The sequence below is a fragment of the Molossus molossus genome, unplaced genomic scaffold (assembly GCF_014108415.1).
Source record: "Molossus molossus isolate mMolMol1 unplaced genomic scaffold, mMolMol1.p scaffold_m16_p_3, whole genome shotgun sequence".
Taxonomy (NCBI): Eukaryota; Metazoa; Chordata; class Mammalia; order Chiroptera; family Molossidae; genus Molossus; species Molossus molossus.
The window spans coordinates 87,656,020-87,678,078 of NW_023425366.1; the positions used below are offsets into that span (position 1 = coordinate 87,656,020).

The following is a 22,059-nucleotide window of genomic DNA, read 5'->3' on the forward strand; positions in this document are numbered from 1 at the left end:
CATGGTGCAAAAATACCCCGGGAAATCTTCGGGGTATTAAAAATAGTAATTTCATAGATTGCCTTTCTTTTTCTTTCTTTCTTTTCTTTCTTTTTTTTTTTTTTTTTTTTTTGGTACATGCCCCAAGCGGGAACTGAACCCAGGACTCTCTGGCCTGCAGGCCGATGGTCCAATCAGCCAGGGCAGATTGCCTTTCTTTCAAAGAGTAGCTAAAATTTTGAGAGATTGCTCTCTTTTTAAAGAGGTCCTCCAGAATTCATGGTTCATAATACTTTGTAGGCAATAGAAGAATGTTCCTAGGTGTAAGTTGGCATTGTATCTGTCTCAGTCATTCTTTATTTCCAAAGTGAAGGGCTGGTGTGAAGTAATGTCTGATCTCTCTTATGAGAGAGTCGGTATCTTAACTGTCACTGCTCTGTGCTTGAACTTCCTAGGTGTGCCCTCTATGAGATCTACAAGAACTTACTTAGCTCTGAAGTTCTGAGATTCTGTATAATGCATTGGTATGCTTGCAGTTGGAACAGGGTATCTTGGCTGGGAAATGCTGTGTCCATACAGCGAAGGATGAATAGCCCTATTGAGCTATAGGATCTGGAGTCATATTACCTAGGTTTGACTCTTGTCTGTTCTTGGGTGTGTATGACCTCATAGGTGATATTAAAAAGTTTAGTTGTCTTTCGTGAGATCAATTTTAGCATAAGTTAATTATGATTATTTCATTTACAAACTTAAATCACTTAGGAAACTATTTGTATTTCTCACCTAAACCATCTCTTACACCAACAGTGAAACAGCAGCTGTTTGTTTTGTTTTGTTTTTGGTCTCACTTATTTTAAAGAGAAAAATTTACTGGGCTTTTAAGAGAGAGAAGAGTTGGATGCAGTGAAGTAAGAAGATATGCTGATTGAGAGAGGAACACCAAGCAAGTTTCTCTGAGGAGCTGACTTGGAAGCTGTTTTAGGGATGGACTACCTGGGCAGAACTTTAAGGTTTTTTTTGTTTTTTGTTTTTTTAATTGATTTTTTAGAGAGAGAGAGAGACATTGAGAGATAAACATCGATCTGTTGCCTCCTATATGCACCCTGACCGGGAATAGAACCCACCACCTTTTGGTGTACAGGAGGATGCTCCAATCAACTGAGCCCCCCGGGCAGGGCAAAACTTTGTTTTGAGATAGGAAAACTTTTGCATATTTGAAGGACTAGAAAGAAAGTTTACCTGCAGCAACATAACGATATTGGGGAAGAATTATAAAGTAGAACTGGAGCGGGTATAAAGGACTCTTTGAAAGCAGGATCAATCTGGTTTTGCTCACTACTGTATCTCCAGACTCCACCCTGCCCAACGAATGAATGAATGGACGAACGAACAAGTAAATGTATGAATGAGGTGACCTGAAAGAAAAGGAGCAGCCAGCATGTTAGGGAGAAACTCATGAGAGTGTGGTGTCACAGAAAACAAAAGCAGAACACTTCACAAATGGATAGGGATGTGCAGTTGCTGCTGAAAAGTGAAGTAAGGTGAGGATGAAAGTAAACAATGTTTTCGGTACCATTGTGGTCACTAGTCACTACAACTGAAGCAGATTCTTTGGGAAGTGGAATTGGCAGTCAGATTTGAGTAGGTTGTTATAGATAGTAGTGGAGAATATAGATACAGGATGTAATTATAACTCTTTTTTAGAAGCTGAAAGGAGTCTTTTAAGATGAATGGTCTGAGATACTAGAGCCTTTGAATGTTATAGGGTATGATCCAATGAAAAAAGAGAATACAGACATTAGAGGGGGGTGGCATATTAGGGGGTTTGACATGCTGAGGAGTGGCTGGAGAGTAATGCATTTTATGTATAATTTTTAACACTTGATTATCTCATTTTCAACATTCCCTTTTTATACTGAAGAGACCTCATTGTTTTAGTTCGCTCTTCAATGGATACATCCCTAAACTAATCCCTCTGTTGTTCTTCTCTGAGTCTTTCTAAGTAATCCTGAAATTATTACTGTGAAAAAACATTACAGGTATAGAGGCACCATAAGCTTATGAAAGAGTAGAATCAAATTTTTCTGTTTTCATATGATTATGTATAATATTTTATTAGAATTTTGCCCTCAGAGTTTGACTCTGTTTCTGAAATTATAGCAAAATTAGAATAAAAAGGAAGCAAGACAAAAAGGCCCTTGTTAGTCGACGACATCATCCAGGGGTGGGGAACATCTGGCCTGTGGGCTGTAGAAGACCCGAAAAATCAATACCAGCTAAAATTACACGCCTCACCAAATTAGCCTGACCAAATATAGCAGGCTAATATTTAAGTAGATAATTTTGTATGGCCCACAAATGAGGTTATAAATATCCAAATGGCCCTTGGCAGAAAAAAGGTTCCCCACTCCTGCAAGAACCCAGGCCAAGAGAAGCCCTGCACACAGCACTCAGGTCCTGTTGGTTCAGTATGTTAACAAGAACAGAAACATCTAGTATTTTACTACTCACAGTGCATTAACATTGGTTCTCTTTTGATTGGGTGAGATTTTCATTGCATTTTCTTGTTCTCCTCATTTGAACATCTTTTGTGTGTTGCCACATATGTGTTCCCACTTGAAAATTAGTCGTATACTATAAAATGTCTAGGTGAAAATGGCAATTCTTTGAAAATCTGAGGCTCGTAATTTCCACTCGGAGTTTTCTCTCTTCCTGGCAAAAATTCTTAATGATTGTGCTGATTACAATTTCTTTTAAATTAAATGATAGCAAACATGATGTTTTGTTTCTTTACAGTATTATAGGTCATGTTCCTCAAAGTGATAGAGATTTGTCTGCAAGAGGCTAATGAGGACTTGCCTCTGGAAACACCTCTGAGAGAATAAGGAAAGCAGAATTAGGCAGAGGGGGAAGTTGGACTGGGCTGTAGTTGCACCAGTGGGCTCAGCCAGTTCTGGTGGAAGCTCTGAAGTTGATCTGTCTGATCTGAAGCAAAGGCCTTTGTACTCTGTTTCAACCTGACCTTGGGTAGGGGGTGACCCCAGGAGCGAGTGTTACCTTGGATGAGACAGCTCCCTTGAGCTCAGGACAATTGTTGGAAGAGACTTGGAGGTAACCTGCCAGCAGGCAATACTTCTGGCATCTGGGGATATTAGACCTCTGTTCCAAAGGGAGAATGTAGGCAGCATCCAGAATTAAATTATAACATTTATCATGAGGGGAAGGAAAAAGAAATGCAATAAATAAGAAATTAATTTAAGGACAGAGAAAACAGGACTGATAGGTTATCAAATGAGTCTTCATTTTGTCTTCAAAGTATGTTAAGGTCTTATCTAAAATGTGTCTTGACTGAGGTCATTCACTTTTTCTTAGAATAATCAGAAAGAACATACATTTAGTACTGTAATTTTTTTTTTATCTTAAAGATTTCTGGATTAATTATTGCTGTTGTTGCTATTTAGCTCTAATGGAATATGTGCTTTTTGTTTCTAATACATATACAAGTGACTGGAATCACAGATCACAGTCTGCCTATCATTGTGGGACTCATTTTTGTGGTATAACTGAGCCTGTTATCTGCCCTTTGACTTAATTTAGAATCATAGAACATGAACCTCATAGGGAATAATTTTCTTTTAAGTGTTTCATTTATTTGTTTCTTATAGAGGTGGACTTCTTAGCGTGTGTTTCTAGAAAATAATGCACCTTATCATTATATTTATTTATGGTTTTGATCTAATCATTATATGTGGTGTCATAAAATATATAGAATGTTTTAGGTGTAATTGCCTCTAGAATTGATATATTGCAATGGAATAATTATTACAATATATAGTATTAGGTGCATTATTTAATCAATGTTATTATGAATATGCTTTTATTAATAGGGCAAATGCTGCTTTGATTTGCATATATGAATTTGCTACCCCACAAATAAGTACAATACATTTATTTGTATTTATTAGTATTTGGGAATATTATGCCTATAGTATTGATGTCAGTAAATTTGGTTTATTCTCTCTATATCTTTTAATTCCTTTTAACTTTAATTTGTAACAATATTTATTGAATATAAAGTTTATTAATTGATATTTTGTAATTCAGTATTTATTCTCAATTGAAATCTGTTTTTTTTTTCCCCCTGAGGGCTTCATAATTCATTATAATTATTGCACCCTACAGTCAGTGCTTTATAATGCTTGGATTTATATTATTTTAAAGTTAACCTAACATATATTTCCTGGTAGAAATCAGCCCCAGTGAACATTTCCAGAGTGAGTGTGTATTATTTGTGTATTCATTTATTATTTTTTAACCAAGTTTGTACCATAAAAGATCGGAGGTAATAATAAAAGCACTATCTCATAAGAGTATACTAAAGAAGAAATAGATAATTAAAGCCAAGGGAAATATGAAGAAGTCATAACTGAAAGCCAGAGGAAAGGATATTATTAATATGTAGACCACAAGGGTCAAATGGTTTCTGAAGCTGAGTTTCATACTTGGCTCTGAGTTTTCCAGTAGCAAAACAGAAAGAGAAGTGCTCAGTTATGTAGCATTCATTGTTAGAGAAAGTAATAGCATTATTTTCAGTTTACAGATGAGGAAACGGAGACATACATTTATGCAACCTGCCCAGTGCCATACAACAAGTTTGAATCAGGATTCTAGCAGTTAGGCTGACTTCTGTGTCCAAACTCTGTATCTTTCTCTGTGAAATAGTTTTCAATATCTGCCCCATAAAAATTCCTACAGAAAACACCATATGAGAATCCAGAATTTGTTGTAGCTGAATCACTGTTCTGAGAAAGAATCTTAGTGTGTTTAATTAGTAGTGTGTCTTTGTTTATAGTTCTTGCTTAGTAAAGATACAACATTGCAGTTGTACAAGCTATACAATTAAGCAAGGGTGAACAAATTTTGATACTTCAGAAGAACCACATCACGTTTCATTTTCATTTATATCCAGACTATGAGGATAAACATTTGAAATGGCTGATGTTTAAAAACATTTTTGACTTACAAAATGGCAATTCCATATGGTTCAACCTAACATTGAAAGGGATACCTTAAAGATATGATAATACAGACATACATCTGTCAGCAGGGTCATGTGGAGATTTCTTATAATAGGTCCTCTAATTCTGCTTTATCAGTTGATAAGTCTTCTTGAAAATATTCAGTGTTACAGCCTACAGAAGGCACTTGTCATGGCAAGGAACTCTTTCTTATGAGACTGTGTCCTCATTTCCAATACAGATTTCCTGAGATAAGAAAATGAATGTATTAAACATGCTTTGTATACTGACAAGTGATATATAAATGTGAAAGGTCTCCATTATGTATTTAAATATACTAAATCAGATTGACTACAAATTCACCATACTGTCCTCTCTTTGCAAGCTTAATGAGTCAAGCTAATGACATCGCCCTATTATATCTCCTTGTTTCTTCCTGGTCACCCATACATATCCAGACTTAAACTTAGCAAATCAAATACAAAATGTCACTCCGCCATTTTTCTTTTTAATTTCCCCTTTTAATTTATGTACTCTTCCTGTATTTTAAGAATTTTTATATGCTGCCTTAAATTATTTCTGGAACATGGCTGATTATAAATAAATACACTTATTAAGTAGATGTTTTGCATCAAACTATTCAGTTCCACGGGCCACTATGAATATTCAATTGTGACCTAATTCAAGAACACACGATTTTTCTTTAGCAGCAACATCAATATTGCATTATTTTTAGTAACTACTGGTTAGAAAATTCTGTTAGGTATTTGTGAGGGCTGTTATCTTGCCTAATCTGAACCCACAAATAATGGAGACAAAATGGACACACAGGAAGCAGCTATAGATCATGTCAGTGTTTATAAGTCATTAGTACACCTTGAAAAATAAGCCTTGTAGAAGACTAACTGTGCAGTTCAAATGGTCAAGTTGGTGCAATAGATGTTGAGCATAACATTTTTTTTTTAATGAGACAAGACTTAGTTATTAGGTAATGGTAAGTTTTACTCCCTGTTTAAATAATTCCAAGTGTTTAAAAAGAAGAAACAACATTTTTCAGACAAGCATTTCCTTATGCAATAACATAACAGATAAAGCTAGATCTGAAAAGGGATCAGACTTAATTCATTCTTGGCCGGTAAAGAGGCTGAAGGACAGTCAGGTCTACCATCTCAGACCTAATCTTTCTGTGCTGAGAGGGAAGGTCATCCAGGGTATGAGGTGTGAAGGAATGTTGTATAACTCCCAGAGACTTGGTGGACCTGGATAATGAAGGTCTCATCTTATGGTCACCTTTTCATTATTAATGTGAGGCTTGAAAACTTTGTCCCCTTTATACACCAGGTCCCAGGCCGAATTGCCTTTTCCAACGAGAACATAGATCAGGCCACCTCCATCCCTTGTTGTTATTCCTAAGTCCATTCGTACACCTGTTTTCAGATTTGTATATCTTCCAAAAGCATGTATGCTTATTTAATTATGATTATATACCATTTCTTTCCTTTTTTGACTTTGGGAATACACCCTGCCTTATATATTTTTCCTCAGGTGACAGATCCAAGAACTAGCATGAATTATTCCAGCCCTCCCTCACTTATTCATCTCACAGTGCACTTACTGTGCACGTGGCAAGCCCAGGATTGGGAACATCTTTGGAAATATAGCCACCTGTACCAACTCTGCTCTCTAACAGAGATTGGAAGTCATAGCATAATATAGAGCATAAATGCAATAGTTGGTTAAATCACATCCTTAAAATCTGGAACGTTCTGATTTCAATAAAATCACAGCAAAGTAACAAATGAAATAATATCTAAGAGTTTTCAAGCATTTCCAGACTATATCTAGGTTTTCAGTGATAGCAGGACTATCTTAACTATTTTAGATGAGCTATTGAAGAGAATCAATAAATTGTGATCTGATTAGCCAATATCAGAATAATTTGATCATATTGGGCCACTACGCAGATAGTGTTCTTCTCTAGATTGTGTCACTGTGTATAACATACGTATTTTAGAGACCTAGGATCATGAAAGTAGAGTTGGAAGAAACTTTAGTAATAATTAAAAAAATCTCAAATCCTGGTTAGGCCAGGTCAGTTTGGCTCAGCAATTAGAGTATTGGCCTATGGACCGAAGTATTGTGGGTTTGATTCCCAGTCAAGGGCACGTACCTGGGTTGCAGGTTTGATCCCTGGCCCTGGTCGGGGTCATGCAGGAAGCAACCAGTAGATGTGTTTCTATCACATTGATGTTTCTTTCTCTCGCTCTTTCTCTCTACCCCTCCTTCCCTCCTTTCCATTCTATCTAAAAATAAATGGAAAAAAAAATCCTTGGGTGAGGATTAACTAAAAAAACAAAACACAAAAAAATTATCCTGGTTGTATGAAATGATGCCAATATCACACAGTGAGTTTGTTGTGGAAGTGGATTGACAATGTAGGTTTATCTACTGCTAAAGCTTTGCCTTTTCTGATCAACTAATTTGCATTTCCTGTAATTCTGTATAGGTCTTCACCCTGATAGATAATGGTTCCCCAGGTTAAAGTCTATATAGGTTACTACCCAAGTGGAAGATGCAGTAAGTCACCCTACTTCCTCCAGCTTTCTTGATCAAAACTCCTAATTTCAGGAAGGTTAGTCAAGCCTTGATTTGGCAGCCACAGCTCATTTTTAGTTCTGGCTCATATCCCTGCCTTTATTCAGGATTCCCTGCTGGACTTTGTGATTTTAACAAGATCAGGGTACAAGAAGTTCAAATTAGCATTGGTACATAGCTTTTACTGCACTTCTAAGTCTCCATTTCAGTGAGACCACTTCTGCATTGTGGGTGGGGGTGGATGGAGAGCAGAGGGAACCGAATTGAAGAATTGCTACATTTAGGACAAATGGAAGCTGAAGATAGTTAAAGGAAATTGTCAGAAGGGTAAACAGCAGTGGAAACGAACAGTACATTATTGTGATTAGGAACTCCAGCTCAGTCAAGGGAAGCTGTGCCTCAATGCTAGCTCTGTGTCTTAGATAAGCTAGTTAGTCTTTCTGAGCCTCCATTTCATCATCTTTATAACTGTAAAAATTTGTATTGAAATTTTTTTTTTAATAGAGAGAGGAAAGGACAGAGAGAAACATCAATGTGAGAAACATCAAGTGGCTGCCTCCTGCACGCCCCCTATTGGGGATCAATCCTGCAACCCAGGCATGTGCCCTGACCTGGCGTCAAACCAGGACCCCACAGTCCATGGGATGACACTCAATTCACTAAGCCACACTGGCCCAGCCATTTCATCATCTTTAAACAGGAATAATGCCTACCTCCTAGGGTTTGTAAAGTGCATTAAGCCTAATAATTAGAAAGCATTGAATTGATGCTAGTATTGAGTGCTGATATGAAAATGGCAAACCTGTTTTAGGAAGAAAATGAAGATAGAGGAGTTACCACTTACAAAATATGTTTAATATGCATTATTACAAGCAGGAAAACAAATACGTGAGTATGTGTGTGTGTGTTTAATCTGGAAAACATATGATGCAAAAATTCTAGAATTCTTGCCTTAATTAAACTGCTGTGGAGATTTTCTTTTGAATTTCACGGAACATCTCCAGTTGTATTTCCATAAAGCAGGGATCAGCAAACCTTTTGTGTGAAGGGCCAGATAGTAGCTATTTTAAACTCTGTGGGCTGAGAGTCAAAATCAACAATATAATGTACATGCCTGTATAACACATACATTTCCACAAATTTTTAGTGATGAAATTTTAAGTACAATAATAATTGAGTACATATTTTTGTAATACAAATCTACTGATAATTGAATTCTTTTTTTGGAGGAGGGGGACATTTTCCTTAATCTTGGTTCAAAGTTATTGTTCCCAGTCCTGAAATAGATTACTAACATTTGCTGTTAAAACCATTGTAGAATGAAGTATCACCTCACACCTGTCAGAATGGCCGCCATCAACAAATCATCAAACAACAAGTGTTGGCGAGGGTGTGGAGAAAAGGGGACTCTAGTACACTGCTGGTGGGAATGCAGACTGGTGCAGCCACTATGGAAAACACTATGGTGTTACCTCAAAAAATTAAAAATTGAATTGCCATTTGATCCAGTGATCCTACTTCTAGGAATATACCCTAAGAAGCCTGAAACACCAATCAGAAAGAATATATGTACCCCCACTTTTATAGCAGCACTATATACAATAGCTAAGATCTGGAAACAGCCCGTGTCCATCAGTAGACGAATGGATAAAAAAGCCATGTTACTTATACACAATGGAGTACTATGAAGCTGTAAGAAAGATCTCTTACCCTTTGAGACGACGTGGAGGGACCTGGAAAGTATTATCCTAAGCAAAATGAGCCAAGCAGAGAAAGACAAGTATCACATGATCACATTTATTTGTGGAATATAATGAACATAACAGTCTGAGGAATTGGGTAGACCCAGAGACATGGAAGTAGGGTACAGACTGACAACCCTCAGAAGAGGGGGTGGTTGGGGGAGGAAAGAGATAAACCACAGAACTTATATGCATGTACACATAACCAATGGACACGGACAACAAAGCCGGGTATGGGGTAGGGGGGATGGGGAGGAGGGTGTCAATGGGGAAAAAAAGGAGAAACATCTGTAACAAAAATAAATTAATAAAAAAATTATTAAAAAATAAATAAAATGCCATAATTCTTATTTAAAAAGCCATTGTTAGTTGATGGGCTATACAGAAACAGGTGGACAGCTGGATTTGGCTCACGGACTGTAGTTTGCTGACCCAGGTCTTAAAGGATTAAGGAAGCAAAAGAGCCTTGAGAGAGTCTCATCAAATTAATGTGTTTACAAATAACTGTTTGAGTAGCCGCCAGCTAATGTTGAGTCATAAAGTGAAAAGTATAGCTGTAATAGTTTCTGAGCATATTTAGATGTAGAGTGCAATTGGAAAGAAAATCTCGGGAGTGTACCATGGTTCCCTGGTTTCTGAGCATCCTTTCTCTTTCTACATCTGCCTGAACTTTCTGCAAAGAGGTCAGACAGGGTTGTCTTTTCTTGTGTGCATGTTCTCAGATGGTGGGGCCACTCGAGCAGAAGGGAGACAAAGCACATCCAAGGCACTGAGGAGGGATGCTCATTTCACTTCTTCTTTCAGAAGAACACAGTCGCCTGGAAGTGAAAGCAGAATGGAAATGACCTGTTCCCTGTACTTGTGCCCAGTGTGGAAACATCACGAAGAAGTGAATGGAAATCCACTGATGTTCCATAGAACCCTTTCTTAAATGATGAAAAGAAAACCCAAGTTAGGTTGCTTAGTGAATGTTGTTTTAGATAAACGTCAGATAGAAAATGTGTACAGAAGCCTTAATAGTAATAGGGTGCCTAGCTCCTCCCTCCGTGCCACAGTGAGCATCCTGCCTGCCTGGCACGGGTAGAGTGAGTGCCTCTGACCTGCTGCAGCTGTGGGGAATTCTAGAGTTTAGGTATAATGGAGAGGTACGGTCAGGAAAGGGAATTTAAATGTGACTCTAATAGGGACAGAAATACTTGAAGCTTTTTACACTGGCAGCACTGTGGAGAGCCAAAAGGTGAGAACAGAGAGCAGTGACTGAGGGAGCCAGTTGGACTGTGGTGGTTGGTGCTGCCCTAAAATGGCCTTCATTCGAGGGCAACTGGATGATGATTGCTGCTCACTTTATCAAGACCCCAACCATCTGTGGCAACTTTGCCATCTTCTGGGGATGGAGTAGATAGAGGAAAGAGCCTAGAATGGCAGGGAGCCCATGGAAAAAGAGAAAATGGGAAAACCATGGTACCTCGGAGGAAGTACAAGGAGTCCCTAAATCAGTTAGGAATCTGGGTTCAGTGAAGGCATCTGAGTTTCCAGCTGAGCCTTAGGGATCCAGTGCAGAAGGGGAAGGATGGGGCTTCAAAGAGGATGTGGTAGAGGTGCCAGGTCCAGAGGTGACATACAGCCTCATTCAGTGAAGGCTGTGGCACCAGGTTCTTCCCTCAGAAGCTCCAGAGAGACAGGAAAATATTGGGGGAAGGGTGGAGCAGCTGTGTGGAGATGGAGGACAGGTCTTCCCTCTGACCACCACATGCTGGATGACAGTGTGCATACTCATGAGGAATACAGGAAACTGAAACAGCACAGCAGGCATTTCCCGAATATCCTAAATATTTGCATGGTCTTCACAAGGTCAGATACAACTATGAGGCCTTATGGAAAAAGGTAAGGTTGACCCTGTAACTGATTTACCTGGATGATAATATAGCTTGAGTAGAAAAATCCTATTTTCACAATTTTGCTAAACAGCCTTTTAAAAAAATTATTTAAATGTTCTCTCCTCCCTGAAATGAAAACTTAGTCTCAATCCAGCAGACACTGGTTCTTAATGTATGTTAGAACAGTACACTCCATTGATGAAGAACTAATCAATGTTCACTATAATTGCTTTTGTCATTACAGCCTTTATTGAGTCTTCTAAATGCCAGACGCTATGTTAGAATTATATACATGAATTTGATAAGCTTTCTGGACAAAATAGCTTTCACAATTATGTTAATTATGACATTATGGTCACTAATGAAGAGATACGTAAAATAGCAGCCAAAAAAAAAACAACAAAAAAAGTGAAAAGGAGGTGGTAACTATTTAGATTTCTGACAGTGTTTACTTTGAACAATGGCTTATTGCCAACACAAATGATCTCTAAGGTTATGTATGCACTGAAATAATGCACAGCGAGGCTTTATCAGATACTGTCTTCTTTTAACACAATTATCTGTCTCTAAGATTAAAATCTAAATTTGTCTAAAGTGGCATGCACAATAAATAACCTTCTGGATTATATAACAAACTCAGGCGACATTAATCCATTTGAATTAAGTGCAGCAATTCCTGCTGGGAATTCACTATTACAACTCATGGTTTGAAAACTGCTCCTATTCAAATCAGCTCGAGGAGGGTGATGTAGGGCAGAGAAACATTCTTAAGCATCCTCTTAAAAATGACAAGGGAGGAAAGGATAAACTTTAAGAGTGCGTGTGGATTTCAAGATTTAAGAACGGTATTTTTTTTAACCCTTTTGTATTGCTTTGCACTAAAATAGAATAATTGTCAAAGGATCTAGTTACCATGGAGATACATCTTTTAAGAGCATATAACTAGATAAAGTCACTCAATTATAATACCAGGAAATATTGAACATAATATTATAGGTTTTCTTTTTTTATATATTAACCTTTTTTAAAAAATAAAATAATACCAATTGAAGTTTTGTGTACGGGGATGAAGTGAGAAAAAATAATATATTATACGTTATGACATATTTGTTTCTTTTTTTAGGAAGCTTACATTTTCGAAAACATTTTTTTCCTTCTCAGGCTAATAGGAACTGACCATTTGGGGACCAAATATAGGTAGTTCTCAAGCAAAGCACGTTATCCTTGTAAATATGCTATACACACCTACAGCGGTGGGCAAAAGTAGGCTCACAGTTGTGACTACAAGAAACATAGATTTTATTCTTGCATTATTATTTATCAATTATTTATTATATTGTTTATTTGTATTATGTAAACCCACATTTGCCCACCCCTGTATTTTGCTCAAATAGTGCACATAAAGCAATTAGCAATAAGCCCTTAGTATTTGGGAATGATGATTATTCTCTGCTTGCCTGTTTCCTTTTTCCGCTGACTTTTCTTCTCTCTGCCTATCTCCTTCCTTCATTTTCTTTCATAGTGTCTCCCCACAGTTTCTGTTTTATAGTTCCCTCTGTTTCTTTATTCTTTTCTCCTTTACTCCCTTGTTTTGCTTTTCCTTCCATTCTTCTGAACTAATTAAAAAAGAGGTTAAGTATGAGAGAATAGCATAAGACTAATATTAGAATAACATCATGGTAGCAAGATAGCTTATTGTGCAAGGTTGAGTAGCATTTGATTTTGGATGAGGTAAGGTGCAGGGGATATGGCAGAAGTAGGTATGAGAAGGGGATGGCAGGGTGGTGTTTGGTAGGAGGAGAAAGGAATAACTTTAGGGGGAGAGGACTTTGAATAATTAAGAAGAGTCTCCCTGGAAACATTTATGATGGACCATTTCTGTTTTCCCATCTAAATCAGAAAGCTTCATGCAAATCCTTACTACCAAAATAGTGGAAGGTTTCAGCAAACATTGTGCAGGAGGCTTTAGTAGAACACACTGGAATCTCAGAATTTTACCTACGTCATTCCATGCAGGGCATAGCTTAGTGCAACAGAAGATAGAAACAGAAATAGATAGACAGTTGGTGAAAAATAATTGAAGCACAAAATAAATGCACTGCCAGCCTCCTCCTTCTTCCAGATTCATTCTCATTGCTCAGCTCCATTTTCTCTAAAGTACAATTATGCTGGCTGGAAAGGAGGTTTAAAAACCTGGAGTACACGTTTTCTTTTCCTGTTTAAAGGAAGAATTGTCAGGTAAGAAACTTTCTTGAATATAAGCATCTTCTTTCCATCCTGAGTGGTGGTAGTTTGATGGCAAACTACAGGTTGCCATATGTGACTCCAGTGTGACCAAGAAGAATGGGTAGAGAGGTCTAGAAGAATGTGCCTAGTGTTGAGCTTTCCATTCACAGTACCAGTTACTCCCCAATACAGTAAGCCAATCAGTGGACATTTATATTCTCTAGAAAGTCAATCTCATATAAGCTTCTGTTTGGGTGTTTTCTTCTATACATTAATTTGACTCTTTTGATTTCTGCCTTCTTGTTTGTATCTCCCTTTATTTAGTCAGCTTGTGATATTCTGCCACTATTGAAATAATGCTTCACAACGCTCTAAATTGTCACTCATTTGGTAGAGAAGAACCCAAGGGGAAACAGAAAAAAGGAGCAGTATCTCCTAAGCATAATGCTAATTTACCAATATTTAATTTATGCATACACATTTATATATGCAAATATGCCACAAAGCATGATTATTTATGTGACTCTGCTGAGTATGGTTAGTTGACCAGGCAGCGATAAAAGAGTTATTAACTGGCATCTAATGAGTTAAAGACATCTAGTCACTTGTTAGCAGTGAGTTAATTGGACAGTTAATTATAAAAAATCTATTAGACATTTCATGTTTGAGTATGCTTGGGTTCTCCTCTCTCATATTTAGAAGAGTAAGTGTGGATTGAATTTTATATGGATAGAGAAGATGAGAATAGAATTTATATTCTGATTATATAATATGGCCTCCAAGTCACAAAATGCTGTTTATTGTGATTCAGGGACACTATTTTATCAAATACCCTCACTCTGGGGAAGATTACACATGAATCTCATTATGATTATCCAGACATGCCATTTTAGGTAAAGATAATATACTATTGTTTGGAAAATTTTTCTGTTTATTACTTCTGTATAATTTCTTAAAGAAAATCTATCTGTAGTTCCTTTGAAACACATTTCTGGCTCCTTTATAGACATAATAAAAAGATTGGAAAATTATGCCTAAATCTTATATGATGTCAAACTTCCCAGGAGTGACTAATAATTCTAGTTCTCTCCACTACTGAGGGTGTTTATACCTCTGTCATCTAGGCCATTGTGCTTCGATACGCAGTGCTTAAAACCTTGTAATTTGCAATATTGCATGCAAGGAACTTATAAGACATTTGATTTATTCAATTTTGTCTTTCAAGAGTAAGTTTCATTTTTACAAGGAAATATAAGCTTCTGGAAGAACTCTTTTTTTAAAAATAAGAATTAACTTTAATGTCTAAAGAATTTCTAGGGAAAAAATCCACATACTAGAGAGGTGACAAAGAAGCAAAAAGCCACACCAGAGCCCATTTTCCAGGGTAAAAAGTCATTAACATTTTGCAGATGTCATTCCAGAAAATTTTCCGTATAAAGGTCAAAGGTATAGAATGAGTGGGCTGAGGTAATGTCTCCCCGATGCTTTCGGTGTTTTCAGGTCATTCTGACTCCAAGCAGTGTCCCTCAAGTCACAGGCAGATTGTTGCTGTTCCTGCTCTTTCACTTCTTCATCTCTGGTTGTTGACCCCGGTGCTCTACTATAGCTTAGGGACCTAGGCACAAAGAGTAGAGGAGTTTACCCAAGAGTTTATCACTCCTGCCCATTGGAGTAATCTCTTGGATTTCTGTGCAGAAATCTGTACACCCTCCTCCCCCCATTCACCTGAATACAAATCCAAGGCATCAGAATTAGTAATTAAAAAAAAAACAAAAAACTAATCATCCACACCCGTACTAAATTTTCTTTTATTTTCAACATAATTTAGTTCAGTGAATATCGGTTGAATGCCTGTTATGTGCTAGGCGTTGTTATATATTTATATCAATAAATGAAGAAGGCAAAGATCCTTTCTCTATTGGAGCTTACATTTTAAAAGGAGAGGTGGGCATTAAACCATAGGCAAAATAAATTAGGAAGTTAAATAGCATGTTGGAAAGTAGCAAGTTTTGTGGAGAAAGAACAAGAAGTAGACTGGTCTAAGGGGGATCTGGAGTGCCAGGGTGGAGGTGGGATGGCTTGCTATTTTGAGTAGGATGGTTATCATGAAGGTGCCATTTGAAGGGGTAAAGAATTTGGCTGTGTAACTATATGTGGAAAAAGTATTTCAGCTGGTATACTCAGCTGGGACAAAGTTCCCAAGGCAGGACCATGCCTGGTATATTCAAGGAAACATTTGTGGCTGGAACAGAGGGAAGCAAGGGAAGGGCACTAGGAGATGAAATCAAAAGACAACAAGAGCCTGGCCATTGAGTGTTCAAATCCTTGTAACAAATTTAGTTATTCTTCTAAGTTAAAGAGGGGACTAGTGTGGACTGTTGAACAGAGGAACACATAATCTGAATTATATTTTTAAAGCATCATTCAGTGTTTTGTGTGTGTGGAGAATAGTCCATAAGGTGGCATGGGCAGAAAGAGAGAAACTTAGGAGGCTATTCAGTAGTCCAGGTGACAGATGATGGTATGATGGCGTGGCCTGGAAAGGTATCAGTGGAGATAGTAAGAGGTCACCAGACGATGGATATGTTTTCGAAGTACAACAAACAAGGTTTCCTGACAGATTAGATGTAGGTTATAACAGCAGGAGAGGAGTCAAAGGTGAATTCAATTTTTTGTGGCCTGGTTATTTGGAGTTACCTCTGCTGAGAGAAGGAGGGCTTTGGTGGGACAGGTGTGGGGAGATGTCAGGAGTACAATTTTTAACAGATGGAGCCTGAGTTGTTTTTAAAGAAATCCATAGAGATGTTTAATAAACAGTTAAGTAAACCATGTGGGAGTTCGCAAGAGGTCCAAGCTGGGTATATAAATTTGGTTGCTATTGGCTAACAGGTGTTCTTTTAGCTGTGAAACTGATGAAATCACTAAGTGGGATAGAGAAGAGGACCAAGGACTGAGTTCAGAGGTATTCAGCATTAGGAGGATGAACACCTGCCCACCACCCCCACCGCACATCTGTTGCTTCTGTGTTTGTGAATGTCTTTTTAAAAATCTTATATTTTTACTGTTTAATTCATCCATTAAACTGAAGTAGTTCTTCATATAAGGAATATAAATGTGCTATTTCGAGCACCTAATAGAGGTGGTTAAGGTAGACTCAAGTGTAGCTGTTCTTGACCATACTATACTTAAAATATTTTACTATATCTTTTTGGTGTATATCATTTTATAAATGTAGTTATGTATCTGACATCTGTACTTAAAAATTTATCGTTTCTCACATTTTTCTCCTCTCCCTACACACTGAATACAAGTAGTTTCATTATTTTTTTCAGGGTATTTCTAGAGGTTATCTCGAAATCTGTCTAAGGTGAAATACTGAAATACTTGTATGTTTATTGCCTTTTTCTATTTACATGTGAGCTTTAATTGGTCAAGTTAGAATAAAAATATACACCCTTAAACAAGTCATATGAGTATGTATAGCATGAAAAAGTCTTGCATCAAAATTTTAATTTTATTAGTAGTTAACTTTTTTATAGTTCTAGAAATTACCTTATAAATGAACCAAGAATTTTATCTGAACTTTGTATGGCATAATTATTTTTAAAGATATATATTGTGGTGAATAATAGATATGGATCTAAGTAATGTGATAAATTGGATTGTAATGAATTTGGAATTCAAAGTGATTATCTGGATACACTTTACATTGTATTCATTTTACATCTCTCTCTCTCTCTCACTCTCTCTCTCTCTCTCTCTCTGTGTGTGTGTGTGTGTGTGTGTGTGTAATCTCATCTCTATGAGGGTATCATGTCCATTGCTTTGTTCCTGTTCTCAAAATGTAAAATGGCATTGCAGATGTCTGCAATAAGTTATTGTTTATTGAGTATCATCATGAAGAACAAACCATGTTTTATAAGATGGTTTTTAAAGGTTTCTGTTTTAAGAGAACTTCAGTCATAAAGAATTTGTGCAACTTGTACTCAGAACTCTTGTGTACCCAAATTCCCAGCTGTTAACATTTATCACGCTTACTTTATTCTCTTTCTCTCAGTCTGTAACTTTTTATGAAATCATTGAGAGTAATTTGCATACATGGCATGGTGCCCCTTTATTTCTAAATACTTTGTATATATTTCCTTTAAAACAAGGACATTCGCATACATAACTGTAATACAGTTATCAGGATCCAGAAATTACCACATATACAGTGCTATTATCTAGTCTATAGACTTTTGTCAAATTTCACCAATTGCCCCATGTTTAGTCATTAACCACAGGTCACTTACTTTTATTAAGTGATCTACCTCATTTATAGTATACCACCTCAACCATTGCTGGTGTTTAATTATACAATATTCTTTAAAAAGTTACTTTATTTTTCCAGTTAAATATCTGCCACTATCCCATTTAAAGGGTTCTACAGATAAAATCTCCCCAATGTCCTGCCCTGGTCAGTGTGGCTCAGAGGTTGGAGTGTTGGCCTGATTACTGGTAAAGGCACGTACCTGGGTTGTAGATTCAATCCCCGGACCTGGTCGGGTCATGTGGGAGGCAACCAGTTGATGTGTCTCTCTTGCATCAATGTTTCTTTCTCCCCCTCTCTCTCTCCACCCCACCTATCAATCCCCTCCCCTTCCACTCTGTGTAAAAATCAATGGAAATATATCCTCGGGTGAGGATTAACAGGAAAAACCAAAAAAATCTCCCCAATATCCTTTCTTTTTAAAACATGCCTGGAATAAATATACATATACACAATTTATATTAAACAAAACACATGTGAATAAATGGAGAGAAAAATTTTTGTGAAAGTTTGGCAATTGTTACGAGTGATAAGAGGCATTATATATGTTTCCATTTTATTTATTTATTTATGTAATCTGTAAACTAGAAAACTTTATTTGTTTTATTTATGTAAGGAAACGGAGTCTCAGAAAAGTTAGGTAATTTGTCATTTACACAGCTGTGTATATGTTTCCATTTTAGTGTATCGCCCTCTGTCTTTATTGGTCACTAGCCGTTGTCTGCCTCCTATCAACCAGGACATTTCCATATCTTTTAAGCTTTAGATTATTGATTTTCAAGCTGTGTTCCTTAGCAACATACTATGCCTTAAGGGAGAATAATTATGTAATTCAAATTTAATTAAAAAATAATCATTTAATAGGCATAAAAGAATACACATTTATTAAATAACAAATTTGAATACACTGAAGATCACCAATCTATTTATTCTGTTCTACCAAATTGATTCTTGAAATAAAATTTTCCTTGTCATCTCTGGGCAGATATTTGACACTTCTAGAAAATATGTTATTGACTAGACAGTATAAATACTAATTTCTTTATCAAATATTTAAAAATTGTTAACAAAATGTCTCAATCACTGTAGTATACATGTTACATACCAGGTAAAACTCAGTGGATACTTTAGCAAGTATTATATATATATTACCCATTACATCATAAAAAAAGATTATTTTATTTATGATGTTAGTACTTATTGTTAAATTGAAAGGTCTTGCCCACACACATTGCCTGTTATTAAGAAAAATGAGCTGAATTTGGCCAAGTAAGATCACATTAAGTTCTCTACTGGCTCTTTAATTATAGGTACTTGCAAGTGACTTCAGTTAAATAACTGGTAACAGAACTGAAATAAAGTGTGGCATCAGCATGAAATAAACTGTTTTTGAACTTTTGAATGATTTTTTAAACCATGCATAGTTACCCATATATCTTGGATTTTTAAAGAGAAAGCTATTTTTTAACATGTCATAATGTTAAAATACACTTTAAGCCTACTTTCTGCTAAACTAGAGTGATACAGATGGACTGAGTTGTCTATTTATTGACTTCATCCATGTTGAATTTTAGTAATTAAGAAATGAATTTATTATTAATGTTCCATTTCTAATTTGAATAAAGGTTTCTACTACTCCTCTTTCAAGCTACTGGATTAGTTGCATTGATGAGTATTCTGAGGTTTTAAGAGGAGCTCTTGAGAAAACATGGCAATATCAGCTATATTTCTATGTGAATTATGTTTTTGTCACTGCTCTGTAACCAAAATCAAATCCATAAGTAATTCAACTTTGCAAGCAGCAGTCATCTATCAACCTCAACTGTAAAATCTTGTGTCGTTAAATATACATCAATTCTGTTTATTGGATATATGTATAACAATTTTGAACTTGTAAACATTAATATATACTATTAAAATGCCACTTCTAGTGGAGATTTAGTGGATTGAACACAGGTTTCTACTGCTGAAAGTTTGATAACTGGTGGTTTGAATTCCTCAGAAAAATGAGAAAGTACAGATCACTAGGGTGTCTTTGACAACAGAAGGCATCTTCAGCATTTTCATTAATGTATTGTAAGTGTAGATAAGAAAGAAAGGTATCCTTGCTTCCCAGACTTGTCTAAATACTCAAAAAAAAAAAAAAAAAAATCCAGTTCCACCGAGATCTCAATCTTCTGAATTACCTCGCTGCTCTCCTGTCCCAGTGGTGGCAGAGAGCTGGGAGCCAGTTGAATGTGTACAGCCTGTTTAGGGCCACTGCTGGGAGAAATTGTGTTGTGAGTTTGTTCCCTAGGGGAAGATTGTGGAAAAATGGGTGAAGGCAAGTAGAGAGAAAGGAAATTGGTATGAAGGAAAATGGCTAAATCAGGAACAGATGACTCCAAGGGCAGAAAAGGCAGTTTGGTTTGTTCGTTGTTGTTTTTAAAGACCTGGGCTCCTGAGCAAGCAGCAAAGAGCAGCTCAGTCTGGCTTTTAACATTTTGTGAAATTTCTGGAAGGCAGCTTTGTGGCCATTTCTACACCATGAAGAGAACTGATGCAAGTTCTCATGACTATATCCTATTGAAAAACAAAAGGGTTTAAAAAATCATGATGATAAAACAAAGCGATTATATATTTTTTTAGCATGGTATTTTTTTTCCCTGGCAGTTTCAAAATATTCTAAATCAGGGTCACATATTTCAAATAACAATAACAAAGAAACTAAGAGACAAGAAACAACCACTATGTGTCATTTTAATATAGACTTGATTCTGAAATTTAAAGGAGTAATAGTAAATAATATTGTGAATAACCACCTGAGAGTCCTGTGGATTTAAATTTTTTTTTTTTTTCAGCAAAGATTTAGCCATGTTTGTTGGAAAAAAGTATGTTGAAGAGCATTGTGAGGCATGAGGTTCTTGTATTATTTATTCTCACCAGAGGACTTTTTTTTTTTTTTGCATTTATCTTCAGATAGAGCAGGAGGGAGAGAGGGGGGAAGAGAGAGAGAAACATCGACGTGAGAGAGACACATCGAGTGGTTGCCACCCACATGACCCCAACTGGGGCAGGGACAAACCGCAACTGAGATACCTGCCCTTAGCGTGAACGGAACCCAGGATTCTCCGGTCCACAGGCCGACACTCTAACCGCTAAGCCAAACCAGCCAGGGCTTGTATTATTTATTGATTAATGAGTGTTTAAATGATTATTTCTATCTAATGAAATTGGATGGTTAATTTTTAATAGTAATATATCAGGCTAAAGCAGATAAAATGTCTCAAGCATTTTATTTTTGCTATTTCTTGCAAGGATTATCATGAAAAATTATAGAAGTATTAAGCTTTATTCAAAAATGTTTTGGGTTTATAATGAGTGGTTAACGTGTGTAGTGGGAAATAGGACTGAGTCATTTATAGAGTTAATTGTCTTTTATATTTTAGGTTCATTTTTTCAAAATATCTGCTGAGTTGAAATTTATGTATGTCCCTCCTGAAGCCTGAGGGTACACCTTCATCTACAGCGGCTCAGCCTGTGTAGAGTTGTCCACCTTTGATACCGATTTCGACTTCGGTGAACGTAACAGGGCTTCATACTGGGATAGAGAAGAGACAGTAATGTGAAGACTGTTGTCCTGAATGAGCCAAGCACATTCATTCCCTGTGTTGTTTGTTCTTTGAGAAGTTCTCTTTAGGCCAGGACAGGAATTCTCAGCAGGGCTGTGGCAGAGGCCCCTCAGAGCTTCTCTTACCTGCTTGCACACAGCAGCCAGATTGATCTTTCTTGAATACAAATATAAAAATGTCTCTTTCCTTCTTTTTTAATTTTTTTTTTTTAATCCTCACCGGAGGACATTTTTCAATATTTTGTTGAGATAGAGTGGGAGGAAGAGAGAGAAAGAGAAACATCGAAGTGAAAGGGACACATCGAGTGGCTGCCACCCACATGACCCAACCAGGGCCGGGGACAAACTGCAACCGAGACACATGCCCTTAGCGGGAACCGAACCCGGGTCTCTCCAGACTGCAGGCTGACGATCTAACCACTGAGCCAAACCAGCCAGGGCCCTTCTTTTTTAAAACTATGTTTTATTGAATTTTCAGAGAGAGAGGAAGGAAGAGAGAGATAGAAACATCAGTGTGAGAAACATCGATCCGTTGCTTTGTGCACACCTCCTGTTGGGGATCGAGCCCACAACCTGGGCATGTGCCCTGACCAGGAATCGAACCAAGACCTCTCAGTCCATGAGATGATGCTCAGTCCACTGAGCCACACCGGCCAGGCTATCTCTTTCCTTCTTAATGTGCTTTACAGGCTTGGGCTTGCCT

General features: G+C 37.0%; 1 protein-coding gene across 4 annotated transcripts in view; it reads left to right on the forward strand.

Moving 5' to 3' along the window:
- The window catches only part of PRR16 (proline rich 16), a 169,169-nt gene that overhangs the window by 40,038 nt on the left and 107,072 nt on the right, over positions 1 to 22,059 (forward strand). Inside the window, exon 2 of one of the 4 annotated variants that reach the window (XR_004961698.1) lies at positions 2,776 to 3,226. The exons of the other annotated variants lie outside the window; for them this stretch is intronic. The gene's annotated coding sequence lies outside the window, so the exon portion shown is untranslated. Of the gene's footprint in view, positions 1 to 2,775; positions 3,227 to 22,059 lie in introns of those variants that run through there. 4 annotated transcript variants of the gene reach the window in all.